Source organism: Macaca fascicularis, chromosome 7 (genome assembly GCF_037993035.2).
Source record: "Macaca fascicularis isolate 582-1 chromosome 7, T2T-MFA8v1.1".
NCBI classification, from domain to species: domain Eukaryota; kingdom Metazoa; phylum Chordata; class Mammalia; order Primates; family Cercopithecidae; genus Macaca; species Macaca fascicularis.
In genome coordinates, this window is record NC_088381.1 from 126795208 (window position 1) to 126811375 (window position 16168).

Consider the following 16168-nt stretch of genomic DNA (forward strand, 5'->3'; position numbering starts at 1 on the left):
ATTGGCAAATCATGTCTTTTTCACTACTTACTATTCTTGCTGAGTTTTCTTTGTAACTTTTCAAATCAGCTTTTAGGGGGACTTATGAACGGGACTTTTTAGATAAGCAAGGACATTACTTTTACTTTGTAAACAGACTTATACCGTATTCAGCTTCAGAATTCCATCTTACTGTGGCAACCAACTTCCCATTGACAGCATCTATACATCAGCATCTCTGAAATGCTCAACAGAGTTAGGTCTGTGCTGCCAAACAGCGTTCATGTTGCTCCCAGTGGAGGATGCTGCCTTTATTACCTGGGTGGGACCACTTTACATTTGGATATTTATCTCGGTGATATTTACCGTTTGTTCAAGTCAGTACCCACAGTTCCCCCTCCAGTGCCGCTTGACCTGGCTCTTATGACATATGCATCCAATGCCTTGTAGTTTCTTGTTCTTGCTTTTCAGCATTATTTTAATTTCTTTGTCTTGGTTCCCTCCTCAACAGTCAGTGGATGAGCAACAGTTCAGGAAAAGAGAATCATTATCTACCCTCTCTGACAGAGCTCAGCTTACTCTGTGAATTGGGATTTTTGTATTAAAAAAGCTGAAGAGATTTTTGATTAGATGGATTTTTCTGGGAATTTTCCATGAGGAGTCAGCAGCCTGTGGTTATGTTCTGCACCTATTAAAAATGGAGTTGTAAAACTGATGTGTATGTAATCTCTTTTCAGGTTTCCACGGCAACAGTGGCAGCAATTCAGTGAGTAGCTTTTCCATTCTTCCTTCAAGACTTTCAGCCTGTAGAATTGTTTCAGAAAAAGACAAGCTGTTCTTCCTTTAAAAAATAATATATGCATTTAGATTCATTCTGATGAGACAGTTATGATTCTAGGAATACTGCCAGGATGGGAGTCCAAAAAGTAAGCGGTTTTACTATTAACAAGCTGTGTAACTTTGGGCAAGTCAGTTATCCTCTATAAAACTCAATTTCCTCATCTATAAACTATGAACAAAAACAGCATCTACACAACAGGGTTGTGGGAAGACTAAATAAAAAAGATGTAGATGAACTGGTTAGCACAATTCATGGGTTATGGTAATTATTAATAAGTATCCTGAATCAACATTTAGCCAGTTGTAATATCATGTTAGGTTGTACACCTTCAATATCAACATAGTAGATATGATCCTTTAAATATCAGCAGCTGTGCACATGCCTTATCAAGTGTGATATTGGCAATTTGTGTTTTCTCTTTTTTTCTAACTGGGGGTTTGTATCTTTATGTTTAAAGGGAATAATTTGTAAACAACATGTATTGGGCTTTTATGTTTTTTCATCCAGTAAGAAAAGCTTTGTCTTTAACTGGAGTGTTTGCTCTATTTACATTTAATGTAATTATTGATATGATTGGGCATAAGTCCACTTGTTTTCTGTTTGTTCCTTTTGTTCTTTCTTTTGTCCTTCTTTCCTGTCTTATTTTAGCTTAACAAACTACAAGTTAGTAGATGATGCTTGGAAGATGGTGTAGTAGGAATCACTAGGAATCCTCATCTACACAGTTGCATTAGAATCTGTATCTATTTTGGTACAGATTCTGTGGAAGGCTTGCAACTTTTAGGTGAATGCTGGGAAGGTAATGTACACAGTTATGTAGCCACCATCACAATGAGGTCATAGAACATTTCTATTACCCTGAAATGTTCTCTCTTGCATGTTTGCAGTCAATTCCCTCCTGCCACTCCCAGGTCCCGGTAAGTACTGGCCTGTTTCTGTCATTTTAGTCTTTGCCTATTTAATAATATCATATAGAGTAGGCCATTCATATCCAGATTCTTCATCTGCAGAGTTGACCAACTGTGGAATGAAAATATGGGAGAAAAAACAACAAAATTAGCAATAAAAATAATATAAATGAAAATACAGTATTAACAGCTATTTACATAGCACTTATATTCTATTAGGTATTATAAGTAATCTAGAGATGATTTAAAGTATATGGGAGGATGTCCATAGGTTATATGAAAATACTAGGCAATTTTATATAAGGGAGTCAAGCATCCATGGATTTTGGTATTTTGGGGGGTCCTGGAAACAATCCCCTGTGGATACTGAGGGGCAACTGTACATGGAATTGAACAGAAGAGTCTTTTCTGTTTGGCTTCTTTCATTTGCTTAGCATTATGCCTCTGAGATGCATCCGTATTCTGACATGTGTCAGTAGTTACTTTTATTATATTGCTGAGTAATATGCTGGTATATGTGTGTGCATATACACATATATGTGTATAAACATAGCTCAATTTATCCACTCACCAGTTGACGGTTATTTGGTTCCAGTTTGAGGCTATTAGGAATAAAGCTATTGTGAACAATCATGTACAAGTCTTAATGTGGAATATATGTTTTAATTTGGGGGGATAAATACCTAGGAGTGAGATTGTTAGGTTTTATGGCAAGTTTATTTAAATTGTGTAGAAAACCACAAATTGTTTTCCAAAGTAGTTGTACTTTTATATTTCCAGTGTAAGTTCTAGTTGCTCCACATCTTCACACACATTTGATGTTGTCAGTCTTTCTATTTCCACTGTTGGTATTGGCTTTATTGCTTTTATATGTTTGTTTCAGTTTTTAAGTAATTTCTTTTATGCTTACAATATGCATCTTTAACTTATCGCTGTCTACTTTAAAGTAATATACAACTTCACATGTAAAAACTATAAAACATGATGCTTCCACCTTTCCCATTCTTTGCTTCATTATTGTCGTACTTTTTACTTCTGTTACAAACTCCACAATATATTGTTACTATTTTTGCTTTAAACAGTCAATTATGTTTTAAGGAGGTGAAAAATGAAGAAAATGGCTTTTAAATTTGCCCACTCACATTTTTAGCAATTATAGTGGTTTTCAATCTTTTGTGTAATTCCAGATTTCCATCTCCTATAATTTTTCTTCTCTTTGAAGAACTACCTTTAATATTTTTTATAGCACGAATCTGTTGATGATAATTCTATCAACTATTGCTTGTCTGAAAAAGACTTTATTTCACCTTTCAGCTCAAAGGTGTTTTTACTGAATGAATAATTCTGATTTGGCAGCTCTCTTTCTCTTCCCTCCTCCCCTTCCTAACTGCCATTACTTTAAATATCTGTCTCTATTCTCTTCTGGCTTGCAATGTTTCTGAAGAGAAGTCAGCTGTCATTCTTGTCTCTGTTCCTTGGAATATATGTCTTTTTTTCTCTGGGTTCTTTTAAGATTTTAGTTTTATAACTGATTTTCAGAGATTTTATTATAATGTCACTTGAAATAGTATCCTTTACATTTATTTCACTTGGGTCCTGTTGATCTTCTTAGAACTATGGATTTACAGTTCTTATCAAATATAAAACATTTTGGCAATACTTTGTTCAAACATTTTTCTTTTCTGACCCCTCTTCTCCTTCTGGGAATACAGTTACAAGCAGTTAAATCGTGTAATATTGTCACACAGGCTCTATTTTTTTCAGTCATTTTCCCTCTCTGTGCTTCATTTTGGATACTTTCTATTGCTGTGTCTTCAGGTTCACTGATCTTTTCCTTTCTAATTAATCTGCTGTTAATCCCAACAGGTTTTTCTCTATCGTCTACTTGAACATATGGAACATATTTAAAATAACCATTTAAATGTCCTTATTTAATGGTTCCATCGTGTATGTCATTTCTGGAGCTGATTTTATTGGCTGATTTTTCTTTTGGTCATGCATAATCTTTTCCAACTTGTTTACATGCCTGACAGTTTGGGATTGGATCCTGTGCCTTGTGAATTTTAGATTTTTGGTTGCTAAATTTTGTTACTTTTCTTTAAATAGTGTTGGATTTTCTTCTGCTGTATATTTAAATTATGTGAAATCAGCTGGATGCTTTCAAACTGTGCTTTTGAAATTTTTTGCATAGGTTTAGAGTACCTTAATTTAGCGGATGTTAGCCGCACTATTGAGGCTTCTGAAAGTTCTGTCTGATATCCATCTGTCAGGAAGTCTTTCCACTCTGGTTTGTGGAAACAGCAACAATTTCCAGCCTTGTATGAGCTCGGGAAATTGTTCTGCCCGCTTCTACGCAGTGGTTTGTTTCCTAACCTCAGATAGTTTCCTATAAGTACTCATCAAAAGTCTTAAGTGAATCTTTCTGCAGATTTCTGAATTTTTTTTCTCTATGTAGATTACTCCTCTCTAATATTCTAACCCACAAATTCTAACCATGTTGGTCTCCTGAAACTCCAATTTCTGCCTCCTAAACTTGGTAAAATTTTAGGCTCTATCTGGGTTCTCTCCCCCTGCACTGCATCCTGGAACTGCTGCCAGGTTATGAGCTGGTGCAATTGCAGGACTCATCTTGATTTGCTCTTTTCTGGGATTGTATCCCTGTGATACCTGTTGTCTAATTTCTGAAAATTATTATTTCATATATTTTGCTTGGTTTTCTAATAGTTCTTGGCCAGAAGGTAAATCTGGTCCCTATTATTTCCTCATGACTGGAGAGTAAATGTCATTGTCAGTTTTGTTTGTTTCTTTCTTTTAAATTTGAGCCATTCTATTAGGTGTGTATTAGTATTTTATTGTGGTTTTTAATGTGCATTTCTCTGAAAACTATGTTGAGCATCTTCTCATATGCTCATTTGTCATTATTATATCTCTTTTGATAAAGTATGTCTTCAAAGTTTTCACCTAGTTTTAAAATTCTTAAATTGTAAAAGTTCTTTATATATTCTAACTAGAAGGCTTTTATCAGGCATTTGCTTTGCAAGTTTTTTCTCCCAGTCTTTGGTATGACTTTTCACTTTTTCTAGCAGTGATTGTTAAAGAGCAAAATACTTAAAATTTGCTAAAGTTTAATATATCAATTTTTTTCTTTTATAAGATTCATGCTTTTGTAGTTTATCTAAGAACTCTTTGCTTAAACCTAGGTCAAAAAGCTTTGCTCCTGTGTTTTCTTCAAGAGATTTTATAAATTAGTTTCTACGTTTACATCTATGATTCATTTCAAGTTAATTTTTGTGTATAATCTGAAATAAGCATCAAGGTTTATTTTTCCCATAGAGATATTAGTTGTGCCCATCAGTTGTTATAAAGGCTATCTTTACATTGTTGAGTTATTTTGACAATTTGTCAAAAGTCAGAATATCTCATTTTCCCATTCACTCTCATGCCTGCCTGCTTTTCTCTTTTTCTCCTTAGCCCTCACTTCTCTGCATTCATCTGTCCCTCCATCCATCCATTTATCTATTCATCCATCTACTCACCACTCACCCATCCATTCACCCACCTGCCTATCTTCCCTCTTGGTCTAGAAAAAGTTGAAATCTTCACATCAGAATGCTCAGCTTTTAAAGACAGAAAACCTTTAACCCTGATATTTCCATAACCGGTAGAGGGAGTAGATCATGTGACTTATAACATCTATCATGTGTTTAAAAAAACACCCAGATAATTTTACTGGGTGGTTGCTTAAGCCCCTAAACAGTAGTTTCCTTTTATCGAGAAACTTTAAAAATATTAAAATGTCATACTATAGCCTAAAAGTCAAAAAGATGGAAGTCAAGACTATTATTATTCAATGCAAAATGATGCCAAATGAATTTAGACTTATGGAGTGATCTGGAGAGGGAAAGTCCATGTGAAATCCATATAGTTTTATAATTACCTTTTGGAAAAGTACTTCCTCTGAGACAGTTTGAAATTTTCTATAAAAACCTTTTTGACAGTTTGAACGATCATTATTTTAAAAAATTGCTATACTTCACTAGCATTCATTTTTCTCTGAAGCTTTACTGCCCTTAATTGCGCATTAAACTCTATCAACTTTAAGTATCAAAAGGAGAAGGGGGAAAACACGCATCTGGAGTTTGTTTCTGTTGGAGGCAAGATTTCTAATTGCACTTGGTTGTACTCTTGCTAACTCTATTGTTCATTCAAAGGTTTTCTGTTTATAAAATAAACATAATATTGTTCATTCAAAGGTTTTCTGTTTATAAAATAAACATAATGCCGGGCGCAGTGGCTCAAGCCTGTAATCCCGGCACTTTGGGAGGCCGAGACGGGTGGATCACGAGGTCAGGAGATCGAGACCATCCTGGCTAACCCGGTGAAACCCCGTCTCTACTAAAAATACAAAAAACTAGCCAGGCGAGGTGGCGGGCGCCTGTAGTCCCAGCTACTCGGGAGGCTGAGGTGTAAACCCAGGAGGCGGAGCTTGCAGTGAGCTGAGATCTGGCCACTGCAATCCAGCCTGGGCAACAGAGCGAGACTCCGCCTAAAAAACAAACAAACAAACAAACAAACAAACAAAACACATAATATTAGAATATTGTGTCTAGCCTTTTATTTGAAGGAGTTTGTAGTTTGAAAAATACCAATTTTTTGCCCATTATCTTATTGAACCTCATAACATTCATCCATTCATTAGAAAAATATTTATTGAGTGTCAATATTCTACTAGGCACTGAAGATACAATGGTGAAAAAGATGATTTTAAATGTTATTTATTTGAGGATGTTTGCTAAATGTATATCTCTAGCCTGTATATCTTCTCTTGAAATTCTGAGTTCTGAACATGTTCACCATTTACTGTTGGATTTCTAATATGTATTTCAAAATTAGTTTATAGGTCTAAAACCAAACTCTTCATCCTTGCCTTCACCATTATTCTCTCCTAATCTTTCCATCTGTTCATTTGTTCAGGCTACAGCCTGGGAGACATTGCTAATTCTCTCTCCTCCCCACTACGCATTCAGTCTATCAGGAGATCTTGGAATCAAAGTTTGTGTGCACACTGCCACTGCCATCACACCGCCCAAATCACCCTCATTTCTTGGCTGGATCACTGCTCTAACCTCACACTGCTTCCAGCAAAGCTCACCTTCAATCTTTTCTTCTCATAGCAGCCACAGTAGAACCAGCCAGTCTTTTCATCTCAGTCAGAATGAAACCAAAAGTCTGTACTATGATCTATTCATTCTGTCCTCTTCATTTCCTCCACCTGTGCACCAGCCATACTGCCCTTGGAACAACCAAACAGGGCCTTTTCCCTTGGGGGTTCCCACTTTCTGGAATACCCCAGCTCCAGGTCTTGCTTCTTCACTTTCTTCAAGTCCTGTTAAAATGTTATGTACTCAGTGGCCTTCCCTGGCCACCCTGTATAAATTTAACCACCTACCCTGTATGATCCCATTTAATTCCCATATCTATTTCTTCAAAACACCGATTGCCACTGGACATGTTACAAAGTGATTTGCTTATTTGCTTATTTCAAGGCTTATTTGCTTATTTCCAGGCCTGACTTCTCTATCTAAAAACAAGGACTGCATCTCCTTACTTTACTTACTAATGTATCCCCAGGGCACAGGACAGTATCTAGTACTGAGAAGTCACTAAACAATATTTGTTAAATGAATTCATAAAGAAATAAAAGTTTCTTACCCTCGTAATTTTTATACTCTAACTGGGGGAGACAGGCAACAAACAAAAAAGCAGGGTTTAGGGAAGAAATTAGAACTTGGTGATGTGACAGGAAGCAGCTAGGTGTTGGTGGCAGACACTTTAGATAGGATACTTCTATGAGAGGAGACGCTTAAAGCAGGATCTGAATAACAGGAAAAAGCCAGCCTTGCAGCATTTTCATTTTATGGATCAGAAAACTGAAGCTACAAGAAACCATGTGCTTTTTGCATCTGTTGAATAGTAGAAGTGAGTTTATAAACCTAAACTCTGACCACTATCTGTTCTTTCGTGTTAAACTTCAAAGCCTTTCACAACTAAAATGACTAAAATGCAATACTTATTTAAAAAAAAAAAAAAAAGCCAGAAAAACCATCCAGCCTATCTCTCTGCTAACTTTAGGGCAAGAGTCACCACCCAGTCTAGGCTGATTGGCAGCTGGCCGCAAGCAGACAGTTGGAAAATATATTTAGTTTTTCCTGTTTCATTTTATGCTTAACCTTTGTGTTTTAAAACTAGTGAGCATGGAGCTCAGCCCTAGAAAAAAAGAAAGTCCGCAATTGTTCTCATTCAGACAGCTACTTCTTAAAAGTCATTTCTCTTAATTCCATGAAATACTCCCAGAGGAGTGACCTCCTTAGGTTGCACAGTGCTGAGCTTGTCTTCGTGTTTCTGGAATGCTGCTCCAGGATTTCTTTTTCAAATGGTCAAGTCATGCTGGTTGTTTTCAAGTCCTCAGAGCACTGTCAGTTTTTTCTCCCCCCCTTTTCAAACACAGAGAGCAATGCAAGACTGAATCCTCCTCGGTTTCATTCCTAATTCCTGCAGCAAATGGTAATCCTGCCTTGGGACACTGAGGCTCCCCTTTGCTTTGCAAATAGTCTGTGAGCCTTTAGGAAAGCATGATTGATAACACGGTTTTAAAAAAAGGAAAAGGAAAAAAATACCTACTGAGATGACTAGGCTTGAGGCCTCGTTTGGAATGCACCCAACAGTACAAAACCTTGAAAAGCAGAAGCAAAAATTCAAACATTTGCCGACCCCAGTGCTTAGTAATTTACCACCTTACTACCTCGTGTTTTCTTTCTCTAGTTTTCATTTTTATATGCATGACTTAAGTAATTCCTAGGCTTATTTCCAATGATACAATGCAGAAAACAGGCTGGGAGAGAATCAGGCAAGGAACACACAATTCCTAGTGTAAGAAATGAGTTTCAGAATGAACACAGAGAAAAGGACATTCTTTTTTTCTCTTTCTTTCTTTTATTCTGTTTTTGTTGTCATTGTTATTCAAAAATAAGAAAAGTTGAAGATTGGTTGGTGCAATGTTTTAGTCAGGGGTTCTCCAGGGAGACAGAAATAATAGAATATATAAAGAGAGAGAGAGATGTATGAAAAGGGATTTATTTGTGGAATTAGCTCACTCGATTATAGAGGCTGAGAAGTCCCACAATAGGCTGTTCATAAGCTGGAGAACAAGGGAAGATGGTAGCATGGATCAGTCTAAAGTCCAAAAGCCTTAGAACCTGCAGTTCTGACACCCAAGGGCAGGAAAAGGAAGATGTTCCAGCTCCAGAGGACAGAGCCTCATTAAGAGAGTCTTATGAAGACTAGGTTTAAGGTGTTATTAAGAAAAGAGATTAATAAGGACTCTCCCTGTGAGAAACAGAGATGGATGTATTTTAGAATTAGAAGAACAGGAAATGGTTAGTTAGGAAGCCCAGCTGAGAATGTTCTAAGGCACAAAGATAAAAGGAGAGTGTTGGGGCCGGGCGTGGTGGCTCACGCCTGTAATCCCAGCACTTTGGGAGGCCGAGGCAGGCGGATCACAAGGTCAGGAGATGGAGAGCATCGTGGCTAACACGGTGAAACCCCGTGTCTACTAAAAATACAACAAAAAAATTAGCCGGGCATGGTGGCAGGCACCTGTGGTCCCAGCAACTCGGGAGGCTGAGACAGGAGAATGGTGTGAACCCAGGAGGTGGAGCTTGCAGTGAGCCGAGATCACGCCACTGTACTCCACCCTGGGCGACAGAGCAAGACTCCATCTCAAATAAATAAATAAATAAATAAATATTTTAAAAAGGAGAGTGTTGGGTAATCATTCAACACCTCAGGGCCTAAGATGCTGGTGGGAAGGGAAAGAACAGGGGCGCTGAACATACAGAGATTCAGTGTGGAAGTGTGTGTGTGTGTGTGTGTTGTGTGTGGTGTGGTGTGTGTGGTGTCTGGTGTGTGTGTGTGTGGTGTCTGATGTGTCTGTTTGCGTGTGTGGTGTCTGTGTGTGTGTGTGTGGTTATGGGGGAGGGCCACTATATACAAAATTGCAGGGCAAGTGTATGAGACTCGATTGGCTTTGCTGATGGGGGTGGGGACTGCAGGTGGGCCTTTTGGCACTCCTGAAATAATGGCACTATTTCTGCTTGATGGAAATAATTTAGTGAAAGCACATGATTGCTACATGCAATTAGGAGTTGGAATAAAACATGATTGCTGTTTTCATGTTTGTATGTGTGGGACTATATTATAATTAAATGGAATAGTAACAAGAGGTGTGTGTAAATTATATTCCTGGCTTGCATGAAGGATAGAAACCAGCAGAAATAGGCCAGGAGCAGTGGAGGCTATTGGGCTATTTGTTCCAGGGAATTCTGACAACTCATTGGGAAGCTGAAACTCTTGGGGACTTGGCTGTTCAGGTAAGGAAACAACCACGATCTTGGCTTTGACTCATGAAGAGATGACACTCTTACAGTGATGGAGAAGCATGAGCTCCTATGACTAGATCGAGAGAATTTTTGAAGAGGATTATCTTGTCGATATCAGACTATGCTTTGCCTAACACAGTTTCCCCAGTGAGAGCTCTGTTCCTTTGGCATGTAGGTTTGATCAGGGTGACAGTGTTCACTCACGTCCCTATCAGCTAATGATATTCTCACATTAGTCTTTTTTTTTCTTGCTGTCTTTCTTTAACTTGAAGCCGAGGAATAACTAGCAAATTGCTCCTCATTAGATGTTAACTGTTATTAGCCTAAGTAACTTGGGTCTCAGGGTGTGAGCATGAGAATCCAACATCCACAATAGGTAGATTTATGGTTAACATTTGGGGCATCATGATGTTATTAAACCAGAGAAAGGACCCAGTAAGAATATGATTTGGGGAACAGACATGTGGAATTTGAAGTACCAACAGAACATCCAAATTGCAGTGTCCAGGAGATTTGGTATGTCCATATGTAGAGCTCAAGAAATAAAAATGGATGGGGGATCGAGATTTTGGACTCATCTGCATATTTGAGTGATGAATCCAAGCCATAGAAGTGAATGAAAAAACCAGAATGGATGGAGAAAATAAGAAACTGGTTAAAGATAAATCACTGGGTAACACCAGCGTTAAGGGTGAGTGGAGCCAGAGGATCTCAAAAACAGAAAGTGCTATGAACTAAATACTTGTGCCCCACCTCCCCTAAAATTCATTTGTTGAAACTGAATCCCCAGTGTGATGGTATTTGGGGCTGGGACCTTTGGGATGTAAGTAGGTCATGAGGGTGGAGCCCTCATGGATGGGATTAGTGCCCTTAGAAGAACAGGCCAGAGAGCTAGCTCGCTTTCTTTCTGTCATATGAGGACACAAGACATTGATAGTCTGCAACCTAGAAGAGGGCCCTCATGAGAAACAACCATGCTGGCACTCTGATCTCAGACTTCCAGTCTCCAGAACTATGGAAAATAGATTCTGCGGTACTTCATCATATCAGCCAGAACTAAGACAGAAGAAGAAATCAGGGACAGTTGGAAAAGTAGGAGAAGCTGGTGTCAGGAAAACTAGGAGAGGAGTTTTATGCTGTAGGGAGAGAGTGATAGTATCAATGCTGCAAAAAAGTCCCAACACAATAAGACATAGAAAACAGACTGAAATTCAAATGGATGGAATTTCAAAGTGGTAAATAGAATAAAAGTGCCAGACCCAACAGGTATACATCTAATTTTTAAAAATGACTCAAGTCATTATGATTCTACCCAACAAGATGAAGCTGAGCCAGTCTGTGATTTTACTCCTCACCCAGTATCTTCTGTGGTGGTGTCCATTTTGCTAGCTCCTGATTTGGGCTCTGATTATAGCTCCTGTTCTTTTTCTATTTGGACACCTGGACATGGATGTCAGCTCCCCTGGGAGTACCAGTTACACCCCTTCCAAGTTGTCTGGTAAGAACCTCCTTGGACCATTCTGGTTTCAGCCTCCTTGGGCAGGGGAAAAAAATGGGTCCATTACCTACCAGGTAGTTGGACATGTTTAGTGGGGTTGGAGGAGGCAGTGAGGACTGAATAATGGTGTGGCAAGAGCAGGCATCTAGAGAGTACAATCTCATAACCCTCATGTCCTGAAAGGCAGAGGGGCAGATATGGGAGATAAAGGGACAAATGGGCCTTGTGTGCCACTACTGGGCAATGTTGGCTGGATCAGGGAGGCTCTCTAACCTCCTAGTCCTCCTGCCATGGTGGGTTTTGAATGAAGGAGTGGATTTTGAGGAGCAGAGTCAAAGCCAGCCGATCAAATATGGCTATAAAATAATAAGAATCTTAAGACTTGCCTTGGGAGTTACACATCTGCCTGAACATTTTCCCACTTCTAGGAGTCTCCTTCCATTGCAAAGAGGTTCCTTGTTCCAGGGATGCACTTATTATTCTGAATGCCTTTGGGCTCTTCATCCCCTTCAAGGGTTCCTTCAGTACCTCTTATATTAGTTTGTTATTGCTGCATAACAAATTACCATAAACTTAACTTAAAAGTAACACCTAATATTATCTCATAGTTCTGCAGATCAGAAGTCCTTATGGGCTTGGCTGGGTTCTCTGCTCAGGCTCAAATCAAGATGTCAGCTGTGCTAGGCTCTAATCTGGAGGCCCTGGGGGAAGGATCTGCTCCCAAGCTCAGTCAGGTGGTTGGCAGATTCAGTCCATTGGCTGTGAACTGAGGGCCACAATATTCTAGGGGCTGCTCAGATTTCTAATCATGTGGTCCTCTCCATTTTCAAACCAGCAATAAGTGTCAAGGCCTTCTTTTTTTGTTGTATATAATTGACACATAGTAATCGTACATGTTTACAGGATACATTGTGATGTTTCAATACATTTATACATTGAATAATGATTAACTCAGGGTAATTAGCATTATCATTTCTTTGTGGTAATAACTTTCAAGATCCTCTTTTCTAGCTCTCTTGAAATATACAGTATGTTGATATTAACTATAGTCACTCCACTAGGTAGCAGAACATCATTCTTATGCTTGGAATCTCTCTTACTTCTTCTCCCAACTAGAGAATATTCTCTCCTTTTTTTTTTTCTGAGACAGGGTCTCACTCTGTTGCCCAACCTGGAGTGCAGTGGTGTGATCTCGGCTCACCACAACCTCCATCTCCCAGGCTCAAGCTATTCTCCTGCCTCAGCCTCCTGAGTAGCTGGGATTACAGGCGCCTGCCACCATGCATGGCTGATTTTTGTATTTTTAGTAGAGACGGGGCTTCACCATGTTGGTCAGGCTGGTCTCAAACTCCTGACCTCAAATGATCCACCCACCTCGGCCTCCCAAAGTGCTGGGATTACAGGTGTGAGCCACCAGGCCCGGCCCATTCTCTACTTTTAAAGGAATCATGTAATTAAAACTGACTTCCCTAAATGATCTCTCTCTATTGTAAAGAGGAATGATTAGTAATTATATATGCAAAGTCCCTTTTACCATGTGCTATAGACGAAATGTTTATGTCACCCGCCTCACCCAAATTTACAGGTTGAAATTCTAACCCTCAATGGGATGGTATTTGGAGGTGGGGCCTTAGGAGGTGATTGGGTCATAAGAGCAGAGCCCTCATAAATGGGATCACCTACCTTATGAATGAAAAGGGCCCAGAGAGTTTCCTTGCCCCCTCGCACCATGTGAGGAGAAGGTGAGAAGGCAGCTGACTATGAACCAGGAAGTGGGCCCTCATCAGACACCAAATCAGCCAACACTTGGATGGTCCACCTCCAGAGCTGTGAGAGATCAATTTCTGTTGTTTATAAGCCACCTTCTCTATGCTGTTTTTTATAGCAGCCCGAACAGACTAAGAAACCATGTGATGTGATATAATCACAGGAACGATGTCCCATCATATTCACAGGGGAGGGGATTATGCAAGGTGAGTGCCTTCAAGGGTCATTCTGAGACTTCTGCTACCACACTTTCACAGCCTTCATTCTTTTCAATGCCACCAGTAGTACCAAATTTTTCAAAGTAGATCTGCTTTTTTGGACATAACCAAAAGTCGTTCAGTGAATAAAATGGGTGAACAATGTTTTATTTTGAAAATAGATTTGAATATAAAGGAATATGAGTGTTTTCCTTGCATGACCCGTAAGTAAGCTCTGAAAGTAATTTCAACATGGAAGTTTTCCTATTTCACATTGAATTATGCTACTCCAATATTTTCTCAGTGTGTTGGGGCAAAAAATATTTGAATGGAGGCATTAGTATATGAAGCCCAAAATTCCCTTCCCCGTTTTAGACTGGTCTCTTGAGTTCAACATTTATTCATTTTAATGATGGAATTTGTGTCTTAATTTTCCTTTCCCTTCCACCTGCAAGTAACACTGGGCCAGAGGACTAACATTCTTGTCTAGCTCAGCAATTCCACGGAGGAGCAAAGCCTCCTGGGTGCCATTCAGAGAGATAGTGAGAGGCAGGCATTTCTGTGGGGTTTGGACGGGCTGTGCGTCTTCCATAGGTGGGTGGTCCAAATGATCTTCAGACAGTTGAACTCCTTGGGGTTTTGGGTCCTGGGATACGCCTAATATTTCAAAAGTAGCTCCATTCTGGATGGTTTTCCGGAGACAAAAACCTCAGAATCAAAAATGATCTCATTAAAACCAGGAGAGGCAGCTGAAGCCAAGGTCCCAGAGGGAGTTGTTTTTCCTTGGACTTCCTTTATTTTACTTCCTTCAGCCAAAAAATAAGATAAATAAATAAATAACAAAGCCTACATGTTTTCCTTAGCACTTAAGAAACTGCCTTCCTGCAGCTCTCCCCTCTCTGCTTTGGAGCTTTGTACACATGCGTCATACAGGGAGAGGGAGGGATGGCAATGCGGAGAGAGGAGGATGGCCTCCACTCACCAAACCTGCAGGATCCAGTTATAGAGGCCAAAGCAGGAAAACCCTGGGTGAAGGCTCAGTGTTACATAAATGTGTCAAATTCCATGACAAAAAGGGAGAAGCAGCATACATCTGACGACCGTCTCAAAGAACAAGGTGATACAATCCATATATTAGCAGTAGAATTTCTTAAATTTGCAAGGTTAGGAAGACATGCATTAAGTAGATGAAAGGAAGATGTAATACCTGTTTAACAGGATGAATGCTCCTTCAAGAGAATAGCTTGGTACAATAATGGGAATATTCATATATATATATATATATAAAATCCTATATATAAATCCTATATATATAAATCCTATATATATATATGTAGGATTTTTCTTTGTATGTGATTAAGATTTCCTCTCTATCACATATCTTACGTAAACTGGCATTTTTTATTTCATTTTATCAATGTGCTGGCCCTAAGATACTTTGCCCAAACTGTCACTGAAACAAATTAATTAAATTAAATATTTAAAGAAATTGATTAAATATTAAACTTAATAAACTCTTCCTTTTGCCATTTTTCATTTTCTTTTTTTTCTGACCAGTATAAATATTTTCATATTTAAGCAGGACACAGTCCTCTCAGTAACAACTTCAAGCAACTCAGTGGATAGAGAATTTAATCTTGAGTGTCTCTGAAAATGAGAGCTAAAACTTATTTACCGTCTAGTTAAAAAGTACTTTCAAAATCCTTTGTGACCTGGAGATTTAGCTATCAAGAAGTAAAGAGGGAAAACAACTTAGAAACAGTATAATGTAATGATTGAGAGTATAAACTTCCAGGTCAGACAGACCTGCTAACAAATCCTGGCCCTGACTCTTATATCTATGCGTCTTTGGGTAGATTACTTCACCATTTTGAGCTGATTTCCTCTCCTATAACTCGGGTATAATGATAAAGAATATTAAACAGGGTAATGTGTAAAACCAGAACTCAGGAAACACTCAAATATTAGCTGCTAATATTATTTTCCCAACTCTAAAAGCTTCAAGCACAACTATTTCAAAGTTGGGTTTTTCAAACTTGGTGATTTACCAAAAAAAAAAAAAAAAAAAAAAAAGCACACCCACAAAAATTCCCCCAAATTAAAAACCAACTTACTGTAAGAACTGGCTCATCAGACTCTGGTGGAAGAAGGCTCTTCTCACTGAACTGCGTTAACTTTAACCCTGAACTTGAGCCTTTGCCTCAAGGGTCTAGAAAGAATTTCATCCTTTGTTGCTCATCCAAATATTTTCCTCACTGACTTCCTTTTCTTTCTGTAAACCACCCACCAGTTTGTCAATATAACATTGACAGCCATCTCTGTTTGTCTTGGCTGATTGATTTTCCTGAGTACCATTAGAAGCATTAGCCTTCACCTGTCTTAGTTGGGTAATTTGGTTTGTAATGGCCTGGAATGCTCTTATATTTACCTTTGTGGAAGAGGTTAAGTTAGAGCCCAGGTCTTGTCCTGTTAGTGATAATGTCTTGCCTTGATATACAACTCTAGCAAATAAGAAATGACAAAATGGCACTAAACATCTT

General features: G+C 38.7%; 2 long non-coding RNA genes across 2 annotated transcripts in view; one reads left to right on the plus strand and one right to left on the minus strand.

Moving 5' to 3' along the window:
• LOC123574542 (uncharacterized) overlaps positions 1 to 1889 on the plus strand; it is a 198096-nt gene extending 196207 nt beyond the window's left edge. The window contains exon 4 of the long non-coding RNA XR_010588500.2: positions 717 to 1889. This is a non-coding gene — a long non-coding RNA (uncharacterized lncRNA). The remainder of the gene's footprint in view (positions 1 to 716) is intronic.
• Positions 1112 to 16168, minus strand: part of LOC102143571 (uncharacterized) — a 117825-nt gene continuing 102768 nt past the window's right edge. Inside the window, exon 4 of the long non-coding RNA XR_006699574.3 lies at positions 1112 to 1840. This is a non-coding gene — a long non-coding RNA (uncharacterized lncRNA). The remainder of the gene's footprint in view (positions 1841 to 16168) is intronic.